We start from the raw sequence: 13936 nt of genomic DNA on the forward strand, positions 1-13936 counted from the left end.
AAGCAAAATAGACAGATTATATCAAACTAAAAAGCTTCTGTACAGCAAAAGAAAAAATTAACAATATGAAAAGGCAACCTCCAAGGGGAAATAATATTTTCAGACCATATATAGTATATAAGAGGTTAATATACAAAATAAATAAGGCAATCTTATAACTCAGTAGCAAACAAACCACAAGTAACTCAATTTAAAAATGGGCAAAGGACCTGAATACACATTTCTCCAAAGAAGACATACGAATGGCCAAAAGGTATATGAAAAGGTGTGCAACATCACTAGTCATCAGGGAAATGCAAATCAAAACCACAATTAGCTGTCACCTCACACCTATTAAAATAACCATTGTCAAAAAACAAAGGAGAAATGTTGGGAAGAATGTGGAGAAAAGGGAACCCTTGTACACTTTTGGTGGGAATGTAAATTGGTGCAGTCACTATGGAAAACAATATGGAAGTCCCTTAAAAAATTAAAAATAGAATTACCAGGGCACCTGGGTGGCACAGTCAGTTAAACACCCAGTTCTTGATTTCAGCTCAGGTTACAGTCTCACGGTTTGTGGGTTCAAGCCCTGCATCAGGCTCCATGCTGACACTGTGGAGTCTGTTTGGAATTCTCTCTTTGCCTCTCCCCCATTTATGTGCACAGTTGTGTACATGCGCTCTCTCTCTCAAAAATAAATAAATAAACTTTAAAAAATAGAATTACCATTTGATCTAGCAATTTCGCTTTTGGATACATATCCAAAGGAATTGAAATCTGGGCCTCAGAGAGACATCTGCACTCTCACCTTCATTATAGCATTATGCACAATAGCCAAGATATGGAAACAAACCTAAATATCCATCAATAGCTAAATAGGTAAAGTAAATGTGGTATACAGATACAAGGGAATATTATTTAGCCTTTAAAAAGAAGGAAATTCTGCCATTGTAAGGCTGAAAAATACTCCATTGTATGCTTACACGACATTTTCTTTTTGTTTTTCAGGAAGCATTTTATTGTTGCTCCAAGGTTAGGAATTTTCACCGACAAAGAATCAACACTTTCAGGAAATTTCCCACAAAGGCTTCCTGGGCTTCTGAATCTTGGTTTTCACAAATGTATCAGCATATTTCTCTCCAACACAAACAATCATTGCACCCATAATTGACGGATCAGTCTTAACTTCCAATTTTGGCCTTTACTTAGGAAGGTCTTCAGTGCTGTTTTTAATTTGTAAAGAGTGGCTTCATCTAAAGGAGGTGCAGTGGTAACTGTGCAAGGGGCTTCTCCAGGGTGGATGCTTATCATGGTTGACAAGGCAGAAATGACCCCAGGGATCGTGTTCGAGAGATCATTATCAGCAAGCAAATTGACCAGGTTGGATGTGAGGGGGATATAACCTCCATTTTGCTGTCATGTCATTTAGGCTTTTCACTTTCACTGAATGCTTTGTGCAGGATTTCATAATGGAAGCAGTCATTTTGGGTTCCTTCAAGATAGTGCTCCCAACAATTCCCTTTTTACTTTTTCCATTTACTCTGTTTAGAAGCAGCAGAATAAATAGCAGTGGCATATAGACCTTTGATACCATATATCTGAACATGTTGTCTCACAAGTTTGGCAAACAGCCTGACCACAGATGTACTATACTAAAGTATCACACCTGCAGGGAAAGCCCAAAAAGTGCTGGATGGCCATCTTCTTTGGGCAGCTATAGGTCCTTATACCACCTTTTCTTTACTCATTTAACTGTCGATGGATATTTAGGTTGCTAGAATAGATGAATCTGGAGGACAGTATGCTAAATGAAAAGAAAAAAAATACTATATGATCTCACTTATACGTGCAATCTAAAACAGTCAAACAAGGGCATTTGGGGGGCTCAGTTGGTTAAGTGTTAGACTGGCTCAGGTCATGATCTCATGGTTCATGTTGGCCTCTGTGCTGACAGCTCAGAACCTGGAACCTCTTCAGATTTTGTGTCTCCCTCTCTCTCTGCCCCTCCTTTTATCTCTTTCTCTCTCAAATATATATAAACATTAAAAACATTTTTTAAATAAAAAATAAGACAAACAGAAACAGAGAGTATAATGGTGGTTACCAGGGGTTGTGGAAAAGATAAAGGGGAAGTGTTAATCAAAGAGTACAAAGTTTCAGTTATGCAAGATAAATAAGTTCTGGAGGTCTACTGTATGACATAGGACCACTGATTAACAGTATTGTATACTTAAAATTTTGCTAAGAGGGAAGATCTTATGTTAAGTGCTCTTACCACTAAAAGACAAACAAACAACCCCTCTTCCCAAAGCTAAGGGGGTGGATAAAACTTTTTGAGATAATAAATAAGATAATGCCACTAATAGTGATGATGGTTTCATGGGTATATACTTATCTCTAAACACATAAAGTTATATACATCAAATATCTATATCTTTTTATGTCATTTATACCTCAATAGAATGTCTTAATAAAATCCCTTTATTAACATGACATTTAATGGTGAAAGACTGAATGCTATGTTGCTTGCAGTAACAATAAATAAGAAACAACTTAAGTGACCATCAGTGAGAACTGATTAGTAATTTAAAGCAAATGAACTAGAGCTACATGTATTAGAAGGGATAAATCTCAAAAACATAAGCAGAATAAAAAAGTAAGTTGCAGAATGATATATATTGTCAAAATATACAAATAACATCATATATTCATTATGGAAATACATTGTAGCATATACAACATATTATGTATATATGTGTACATATATCTCTACATATATAGATATACATACATCTGTGTGTATCATGTATACAGTATAAGTAAAATAAAAATGTGGACAAATATAAGTTTAAAATTCAGTGCTTAGCGGTTACCTATGTGTTGAGATGTAGGGCAGTGGGACTGGAAAGGAACACTCAGGTGGCTTTAACTATATGAGAGGTTTTCTTTTTAAAAAAAAAAGGTGTGAAGCAAGTATGTCCATATGTAAAGACTTCTCAATCTTAACAAAGATAGTTATTGGTGGGCAGGTGGTATTTATTTAATTATTCTCTATACACTTTTTGTGTAGTTTGTTTTTTTCCTAATAAAATTACTAAAAAAAAAAAAGGCTTAGCATACTTATTTTAACGAAAAATGTGCTCTAGAGAGGGGCTAACATAAGGGCTGGCAGAAACGTAAGGAGAAGGAGACTATTGCTTTTCATCATAAGCAACGGCACTATTTGATTTGTATCCTTGTTGATTTACAACGATAATAAAAAGATTTAATTTTTTCTTTATTTTAGAGAGAGGGAGAGAGAGAATAAATGCTAGCGGGAAAGGGGCAGGGAGAGAGAGAGGGAAAGAGAATTCCAGGCAGATTCCATGCTCAGTGCAAAACCCAAACTGAACTCGGCTGTGAGATCGTGACCTGGGCTAAAATCAAGAGTCAGAGGCTTAACTGACTGAGCCACCCAGACACCCCTAATAAAAGGATTTTTATTTGTTTTAATGAAAGCGGCCTTTTACTGCAAAAGTTTGAGGGCCACTTTACAGATTCTGAACCCCTGGATGCCTTCATCTTACTTGGTGTTCTCGAGACTAGCTGTGCAGCGCCCAGCACAGCGTGTAGTAAGTACATATGTACTGCTTGTTGCATTTTATTTCCTAAAGATTGTAGTCCACTCTGATCTCTGTTTTCTAATCACTGGTAACAAATTTGCTCCTTAGATACACCATTTAACTCTCCGGTACTTCAGATTCCTTATTTTTCAAATGTCAATAATAATAATACCTGTCTTGCCTACTTCCCAAGGCTATTTTAAATTTCAAACAAGAAAATGGTATCAATTTTCTTGAAAAGTATAAAGCATATTTGAGTTGAAAAAATGTAGACCACTGAAAGACTTGGAAGAATTCTCAAGAAATCATACCATCCCATTAATATCCATAGTCTAACCTCTTCCAGAACATGTCTGTAACCATAAAAAAACACACCTTATTTCCATATATGTGTCTTGAAACCTCTAAATATGGTTTCTTGTTCTGGTGGAGTGGAGGTGGCAGTTATGATTTTGGTTAGTCAGATTATGAAAATTGGCTTCTTTAGTCATGAAAAACTATTTTCTTAGGAAGATATTTCTTAAGATGCCATGATGACACACTAACCAGTTTTTTGGAAAAGGTCCCACAGAGTCAGTGATAAATCTTCCTATACGGCAGTAAGAAGTACAACACTTCTTACTTGACTTAAAACCATTTTGGCTCTAGGGCAGACCCAGCTCTCCCGTGAGGGAAGGGTGGGGATGCTAAAATATTCAGGAAAAAGAAATGATTATACAGAGATATGGGGCATCCTTCCAAAGATTGTGATCCTAATGGGGGACAACAAAGAGCTGATCCAGAGAAGGAGGGAGAAGTTAATGGAAAAGGTCACCAAATACTTGTTGGCACTGATTTAGTCACTTGGGTATTGAGTGTAATCAATGATGAGACATGGTCCTTGCTTGCAAGGAATTTATAGGCTGTGATATAGTGACTTGGATACAACCAGCAGATTATCAACATGGAACGGAATAATGAGACAGAAACATATGCACTAGTCATGTTGGTCACATACAAAAGCCACACTTGTATATTGCATTATTTTTCTTTTGGATGTAAAGGTGGAACATTGTTGCTAAGCTTGAAGAGTCTGTCCAGAAATGGCATGGATAGATAAATCCCTTTGCCAAAGCCACTGAAACAGTGATGGTACACACACTCGATGATCTCTCAAGTGCCCAGGAGAAGCTCAGTGCGACTCTCATGGATACAGGCTCTCAGTTTATAATTTTGTTGTGTTCCAAAGACTCATTTATCAGTTAGCTGTGAGAAATTTGGCATATATTTTCATGTGAAAACAAAACCATAAATGGGGTCATTTTTTAGACAGGCCAGGATAGGTTGTACAAACCGATTATAAGTAAAAAATTATAATTATAATGGTATAGTAGAGTCCGATTCCTGTGTGTACAGCCTATGCATGTGTATTTGTATATTCTGAATTTGAATTGGAGATGTCAGGATTCCCTTTCCCTGGAAACAGCCCCTCAGACACTTTCATCTGCTAGTATTGAACATGAGGATTTGCTAATCTGAAGTAATGATTCTGTGTGAATGTGTGTGTGAGCCATGAAATATGTCACTCAGAAATTCTGCTATAGGGAGTATAACTGATTAGCTGCTCCAGCTGCTGTCCTTCTGTATTCACAATTGTGTTCATGCTGAGCATCAATTTCCCATGAGCTATTTTTCCCTGTCAGTTACTAAACATGGCGTTCAAAAGTACTAAAGCATGCCCATTCCAGAAAGTTGCAGGACTCCTACAAATAAATTTGGCCCAAGGATTTCCCATCAGCATGACAAAATCTTTTTTTGGACCTGTGTTGTAGTCTAAGACTATGTGTGCCCTACTCTTCCCATCCTCTCTCTGCAGACATTTAGGCTCTCTTCCACTTTTAAAACTCCCCTACTTCCAATCTCTGGCATATCTGATCTTATCTTTGTGTCTGCTTCTTGACATACTCAAACTACTGCAAATGAGAATGAGAAAGGTCCAAGTAAGATGGGGCATTGGGACTGGCTCATTCACCACCTTGTGAGAGAAGAAGAATACTATCTTGAGTGTAGGATGTGGGCGTTAAAGATTTCATAGGTGGTGACATGAGACAAGAGCTGTTTCTAAAGGCACACTCATATCCTGTGGTGGAAGAGCAAACAAAGCTGAATAGAAAACTGAAGGTCAGTTCATCACAGGCCTTCATAGAGACATTTGAATGCTTAATCAAGACAGGTGTGTTATCACATCAGGGCCCAGAATTGAAAAAACAGTACCCTGAAATAGGGGTGAGGGATATCTGAATTGAGGCCCAGATATTGGAGCTGAATATGCCTCTGAGGCCCCAGAGCTTAAAAGGCGGTCCACTCTTCCCCAATAAGAGGTTGCACTTGCTCTGTGTTGCAAGACACTGGAGAAATCTCTCCCTTTAAGACAGCAGTTTTCCTCCTCAGAAGCTGCCCTATCTTCTCTCCTGGCTGAAAGGCTGATGACTGGACTGAAGCCCAGCATTACCCAGTTAAGGAAATGAAGAGACTGTATAGTCCAGGAGTTGAGAGCATTAGCTAGCATGTATCAGCGGGAACCAGGACTGTACTCCTGGGATTAAATTTTGAGGATGGCCGATCAAAAGGACCAGAGTGTAAGACTGGATAATCAAGAATTCATTAACATGGGGGTGTTTTCTTGGAACATAGGATTAAGACCCCAGCAAGGATTCTGAGAATGGTGCAAATTCACTGCTAAGATAACATGTAGAAGCCTAGAAAGAGTAATGCCTGTGTTGAGCAGAGTAGAAATGCCTCAGTTGCCCTGGCAGAGAGTAAAAGGAGGAATAAAAAAGACTGAGGGAAGTGGCCATGCTAGAATGGATATATTATTAAAGCGGGAAGACCTACCAGAGGAGTAGAGTCCATAGAAGAAGGCAAAGGACACTATTCCACCAAGGCCATTAGAAATGTGCTGGTGGGAAAAAAATATGCCAATGAGAGGGGTACAGCATCACTAATAAGTTCAGTGGTGGCTGTTAGCCACAGGTCAGGTTTGGGTTTGTCAGTAGCCATGAAGTTGGGTTGATGGGGGCCAAAGGACTAGAGCCCAAGTGGTTGTATTTTAATTACAAAAACCTAAAAAGTTAAATTATGATAATGGACAGCAAGGTTAGGGGGCAGCCAAGAGGACCTAATCAGCAGGGAACTGCAAAGATTGTTAATAAAGCATGGCATGCCCATCCCTAAGATGGGCAGCCAACAAGAATGTTATTTAAATATCTACAACCACAAAAAGACAAAATGGATGAGCAGGAAGTTGAGGATGATTGCCCCAAATGAAAAGTTCTTAACCCTTTCCTAGTTGTTGGTCCTGAGCCAATTTTTAGATCCAGAATCTGCGGACTGATGACATGATCAGATCTTTAGGAAGAAACTGTAGCATCATGTAATGATTCTTCTTCCCCCCCAAAAAAAGTACCTACAGCAATTTACTCAGATAAATGTACACTGAAGAAAAGAAAGCACCCACACATTTTGAGGGATATTTAGTACAGAGCTGAGTGGACAGTGATACCTGGAAACAGGATGTCAACATGGCCCTCAATTAGAATGGAGTTATGAAGGTCAGGTAATAAATGGAGTCCTAAAATTGTGCCTAATGCAAACAAGATTATCTTTTATTGACTGACTTGATTTGATTTACTATAAGAACAAGTATGGAAAATTAAGAGAAAGGCTCTATCCCTTGGACCTGGCTACAGAAATTAATCTTCCATGTGTAAATTCTAGAGGCAAAAATATTATTAGCAATAAGTGTTGACTATGAGGCTGTAACTATGAATAGAAATTTATTAGACACCAGAGGTTTCTAGGAAAAATGAAAATTGCAAGGACAGTCCTTCTATTAGGCTGCAGTAAGCTAATGATAACAGTGAATTATTATGATTGATTAAGGAAGATCTATTTCTGCTTCTTGTGGAGACCCTTAACTGCTCTCTATTTATAAGCTTACTTTTGGTGGCCTGTTCCTGAGCCAGAAGTATAAGAACCTTCACCCAGAGTGAAGGCTATTCTGTATGTAAGAAGTATTAAATTCAGTAGACACAGCAAGAATCTATTCCTTTACAATTTAATTATTTTTCTACTATAATATTATTTCCTTATATTTTCTTGGAGTTTTTAAAAAATGAGACTCTAGGCTTTTAAAATTCTGCAACTTAGAACCTGTAGGTTCATGGAGATACCAGAATTACCAATGCATCAATGAGTACGACATTAATAGAGAATAAGAGGCCCAATTCTTAGATTAGCTCTTTGTTTCTGAAACAGTCCACACGGGTAGAGAGAACTGGCTTTTACACAGTGTTTAAAGACAACTATCCCAATTATTCTGGTCCTGACACTTTTAGGATACACAGTAATGACCTCCCTTTGTAATTTTAATCCCCTGCTCTAAACTCTACTCTGTTTATGGAAATTTCAGATCAGATAATCCTTATAAGACTTCAAACATCTCCTTTGGAAAAAGATATTTTGGCAATATGTATCAAAAATTTTAAAAATGCATGTACCGTTTGACTCAGAAACTCTACTTCTAAATATTTTCTCTGAGGAATTTACAGAACTGAATTCCAACTGCATAAGAATGTTCATCACAGCTTTGTTTAATAGCAGAGAGAAAGAGAGAGTGAGAATGGATAAATTTTCATAATAGAGGAAATGAGTAAATAAATCTTTATCACTGATTCAATAAATGCACTATAGAAAAATGTGTTTTGACACAGCAAATTGTTAATATTGCTAAGTAAAAAATAAGTTATAAAACAAAAAATATAATACTTTTGTTTTTAAAAAATCCCTAAATCAATATTTATGTGCTTTTTAAAGATTTCTGCCTTTGGATAGGAGGGCCCAAGATGGTGGAGCAGCATGGAAGTTTTCTGTTTCTCTCATCCCTGAATTGCAGCTAGATCAACACCAAACCATCTTGCACACCTAGAAAATTGATCTGAGGACTAACAGAACAATCTACATAACTTGACCCACAGAACTCAACAGGTACATGGCATGGAAAGGTGATCTGGGGGAGAGAGAAGCCGTGAAGGGTAGGGAGCTATTTTTGCTTACAGAGAGAGGACAGAGATGGGGGAGAATACAGGAAAAGCACTCCCCCACCCCCAAAAGGAGCTAGAGAGAAAGAGAAAGAGTGGAAACACCCATAAGGGACTGAACAAGAATGGGAGAAAGGAGAAAGGGGATGATTTCAATACCATTAGGACTGTGTAAACAGGAGAGCACAGAGTCAGAAACTCCAAAGCTCCATACCTGGAGGAGCTCTGGTGGGAAGGGCAAATCCTGAGGAGCAGACAGTGAGGTCTTAGGGGTCCTCGGACCACACGGGGAGAGGCATTCCACGGCTGAGAGGACATTTGTTAGAGATTGTGCAGCCTCCCCACAGGCAAAGGTCCTGGCAGACCCCAGAAAACAGTATGTTTGCTGGTGTTGGAACAAGGACGCTGGGGGGGGGGGCGGGCAGTGAAGCCTGGTGCTAGATGTGTGTTGTGATTTTCCATAATCCCTGAAATGCTGCTGCTACAGGATCGCAGGAACTGTTTCTGGGGCAGGCTGCACCTGGCTTCAGTCTCTGGGCATCTGCAGCACCATGGTCCTGCGAAGATTCCTGTGGGCAGGCTGGCACTGGTCATTGCTCCATGAGACCCTCCCTAGGGGGTTGAAGTGGGTCAAAGCCACGGAGCCCTCAGAAGTAAGGGGTTTAGAAACACAGACTCATCTGAGATATAATTCAAAAGGGAGGTGCTGCCTGGAAGTCTGTTGGCTTAATCATGGACAGCATGGAAGTGGGGAGTGGATGGAAGCCAAAGACAAAGGAGGGGTGCTTGAATGCCAGTGGGGAGAGCTCAGAACTCTGATGCTAGAGACTGGGTAGCTGAGTGACACCATTTTCACCTCTCCCGCTGATGTGCATACACATGTACACATGCCACAATGATCCACCCCTGTAAGCTAAGCAGCACCATCTAGTGGAGAATGGAGCTTTTACACAAGCCCCTTACAACTGCACCAACCATGCTCCAGAGGAACATAAGTCTCTCTACTTGGTTTACGGACTATGAAGTGCTTCACAGTTTGACTTCTAGAGGAAACTGGGTGTAATTTCAATTGCATTTCATTGTGTTCGCTGGTCCATTTATTCAATCTTTTTTCTTTTTCCTTTCTTTTCTTATTCTTGAATATAGAAAGAAAAAGTTATTTTTATTTTTCATTTTTATGAAAAGATTTTAAATTTTTATACTATAGTTTTTTATTATTGTAATCTTAAATTCTATATTACTTTAATCATTTCATTTTATTCTATTTATTGTATTCATTTTTTAAAATTTTCAAATGCTTCCCTATATTTTTTCCTTTTATTCCCTTTTCTTTCCCATTTTTCTCTGTTCTACCAAGCTTCTTTCAACAACCAGACCAAAACACATGTAGGATCTAGCATCCATTATTTGATTTCTTTGTGTTGTTTTCAATTTTTTTATTTAATTTTTTATTTTATTAATTTTTTTCTTCCTCCAAAATGATGAAATGAAGGAATTCACCCCAAAAGAAAGAATAGAAAGAAATGACAGCCAGGTAATTAATCAACACAGATACAAGAAAGATGTCTAAACCAGAATTTAGAATCACTATAATAAGAATACTAGCTAGAGTTGAAAAAAGCGTAGCATCCCTTTCTATGGAGATAAGAGAAGTAAAATCTAGTCAGGATGAAATTAAAAAATGCTATATTTGAGATGCAATCTCAAATAGATGCCACAATGACAAGGATGGATGAAGCAGAGCAGCAAACCAGTGATAAAGAGGACAAACTTATGGAGACTAGTGAAGCAGAAAATAAGAGGGAAATTAAGGCAAAAGAGCATGATATAAGAATTAGAGAACTCAGTGACTCATTAAAAAGGGACAACATCTGAATCATAGGGGTCCCAGAAGATGAAAAGGAAGAAAAAGGAGTAGAAGGTTTATGGGAGCAAATCATAGCAGAAAACTTTCATAACCTGGGAAAAGACACAGATATCAAAATCCGGGAAGCACATAGAACTCCCATTAGATTCAACAAAAACTGACCATCAACAAGGCATATCATAGTAAAATTCACAAAATACACAGACAAGGAAAGAATCACGAAAGCAGCAAGGGAAAAAAGTCCTTAACCTATAAAGGAAGAAAGATCAGGTTCCCAGCAGACCTATCCACAGAAACATGGTAGGCTAGAAAGGAGTGGCAGGATATATTCAATGTGCTCTGAATTGAAAAATATATGGCCAAGAATTCTTTATCCAGCAAGGCTCTCATTCAAAATAGAAAAAAAGATAAAGGATTTCCCAGACAAAAACTAAAGGAGTTCATGACCACTAAACCAGCCCTGCAAGAAATTTTAAGGGGGACTCTTTGAGGGGAGAAAAGATGAAACAAAGCAACAAAGACTAGTAAGAACCAGAGAACACAACCAGGAACTCCAACTCTACAGTAAATATAATGGCAATAAATTCATATCTTTCAGTACTCACTCCTAATGTCAATGGACTAAATGCTCCAATCAAAAGACATAGGAAAACAGAATGGATAAGAAAACAAGATCCATCTATATGCTGTTTACAAGAGACCCATTTTAGACCTAAAGACACCTTCAGATTGAGAGTAAGGGGATGGATAGCCATCTGTCATGCTAATGGTCACCACAGGAAAGCTAGAATAACCATACTTATATGAGACAATTTAGGTTTGAAAATACAGAATGTAACAAGAGATGAAGAAGGGCATTGTATCATAATTAAGGGGACTATCCACCAAGAAGACCTAACAATTGTCAACATTTATGCCCCAATGTGAAACACCCAAATACATAAATCAATTAATCACAAACACAAAGAAACTCATTGACAATAATACCATAATAGTAGGAGACTTCAACACCCCACTTACATCAATGGACAGAACATCTAAGCAGAAAATCAACAAGGAAACCATGGCTTTGAATGATACACTGGATGGGATGGACTTAGATATAGTCAAAACATTTCATCCTGAAGCAGCAGAATACACATTCTTCTTGAGTACACATGGAGCATTCTCCAGAATAGATAGCATACTGGAACACAAATAAGCCCTCAACAAGTACAAAAAGATCGAGATCATACTGTGCATATTTTCAGACTACAATGCTATCTATAACTCAAAATCAACCACAAGAAAAAATTTAGAAGGGCAACAAATACTTGGAGATTAAAGAACATCCTATGAAAGAACAAATGGGTTAACCAAGAAATTGAAGAGGAAATTAAAAAGTACATGGAAGACAATGAAAATGATAACACCACAGCCCAAAACCTCTGGGATGCAGCAAAGGCAGTCATAAGAGGGAAATTAATAGCAATCCAGGCCTTCCTAAAGAAGTAAGAAAGGTCTGAGGTAACCTAACCTTACCCTTTAAAGAACTGGAAAAAGAACAGCAAATAAAACCCAAAACCAGCAGAAGGTGGGAAATAATAGATTAGAGCAGAAATCAATGCTATTGGAATAATACTATAGAACAAATCCATGAAACAAGGAGCTGATCCTTTGAAATAATTGACAAAATTGATAACCCCCTAGCCAGTTTCATCAAAAAGAAAAAGTAAAGGGCCCAAATAAATAAAATCAAGAATGAAAGAGGAGAGGGGCCTGGATGGCTCAGTCAGTTAAGCATCCGACTTTGGCCCAGATCATAATCTCGCAGTTTGTGAGTTCAAGCCCCATGTCAGGTTCTGTGCTGACAGCTCAGAGCCTGGAGCCTGTTTTGGATTCTGTGTCACACCCTCTCTCTGCCCTTCCCCAGGTCATGCTCTGTCTCTGTCTCTCAATAACAATAAATGTTTAAAAAAAATGAAAGAGAAGAGATCACAACCAACATTGCAGAAATACAAACAATAATAGAATATTATGAGCAATTATATGCCAATCAATTGGGGAATCTGGAAGAAATGAACAAATATCTAAAAACATACAAACTAACAAAACTGACACAGGAAGAAATAGAAAATTTAAACAGACCAATAACAGTAAAGAAATTGAATCAGTTAAAAATCTCCCAAAAACAAGAGTCCAGGACTGGATGGCTTTCCAGGGGAAGTCTACCAAACATTTAAAGAAGATTTAATACCTATTCTTTTTAACATGTTCCAAATAATAGAAATGGAAGGAAAACTTCCAAACTTATTCTATAAGACCAGCATTACCTTGACTCCAAAACCAAAGACCCCACTAAAAAGAAGAACACAGACCAATTTCACTGATGAACATGGATGCAAAAATTCTCAACAAGATAAAAGCAGACCAAATCCAACAATACATTAAAAGAATTATTCACCACAACCAAGTGGGATTTATACCTGTAATGCATGGCCGGTTCAATATCTGCAAAACAATCAATGTGATTCATCATATCAATAAAAGAAAGGACAAGAACCACAAGATCCTCTCAGTAGATGCAGAGAAATCATTTGATAAAATACAGCATCCTTTCTTGATAAAAACCCTTAAAAACAGACACATAGACCTGGGCCCATATATGTATGGCCAATTAATTTTTGACAAAGCAGAAAAGAGTATCTGATGGAAAAAAGACTGCCTCTTTAGCAGGTAGTGCTGGGAGAACTGGACAGCAACATGCAGAAGAATGAAACTAGACCACTTTCTTATACCATACACAAAAATTAACTCAAAGTGGCTGAAGGACCTGAATGTGAGACAGGAAACCATCAAAACCCTCGACGAGAAAGTAGGAAACAACCTCCTTGACTTCCACTGCAGCAATTTCCTATTCGACACATCCCCAAAGGCAAGGGAAATGAAAGCAAAACTGAACTCTTGGGACTTCATCAAGATAAAAAGCTTCTGCACTGCAAAGGAAACAATCAAGAAAACTAATAGGCAACCGACAGAATGGGAAAAGATACTTGCAAAAGACAAATCAGATAAAGGGCTAGTATCGAAAATATACAAGGAACTCACCAAACTTAATACCCACAAAACAAATAACCCAGTGAAGAAATGGGCAGAAGATATGAACAGACACTTCTCCAAAGAGGACATCCAGATGGCCTACAGGCACATGAAACAATGCTCAACATCACTCATCATCAGAGAAACACAAATCAAAACCACACTGAGATACCACCTCATGCCAGCCAGAGTGGCTAAAATGAACAAATCAAGAGACTATAGATGCTGGCGAGGGTGTGGAGAAATCGGCACCCTCCTACACTGTTGGTAGCAATGTAAACTGATGCAGCCGCTCTGGAAAACAGTGTGGAGGTTCCTCAAAAAACTAT

At 38.1% G+C, this 13936-nt stretch overlaps 1 protein-coding gene and 1 pseudogene across 1 annotated transcript in view; both read right to left on the reverse strand.

The window, feature by feature from the left end:
* HPSE2 (heparanase 2 (inactive)) overlaps positions 1–13936 on the reverse strand; it is a gene marked incomplete at its 5' end in the record, with an annotated part of 616756 nt that overhangs the window by 255263 nt on the left and 347557 nt on the right. The gene's annotated exons all lie outside the window — the stretch shown is intronic.
* Positions 1049–9256, reverse strand: LOC115304113 (annotated as a pseudogene).

Source organism: Suricata suricatta, chromosome 2, assembly GCF_006229205.1.
Source record: "Suricata suricatta isolate VVHF042 chromosome 2, meerkat_22Aug2017_6uvM2_HiC, whole genome shotgun sequence".
In the NCBI taxonomy this organism is placed as follows: domain Eukaryota; kingdom Metazoa; phylum Chordata; class Mammalia; order Carnivora; family Herpestidae; genus Suricata; species Suricata suricatta.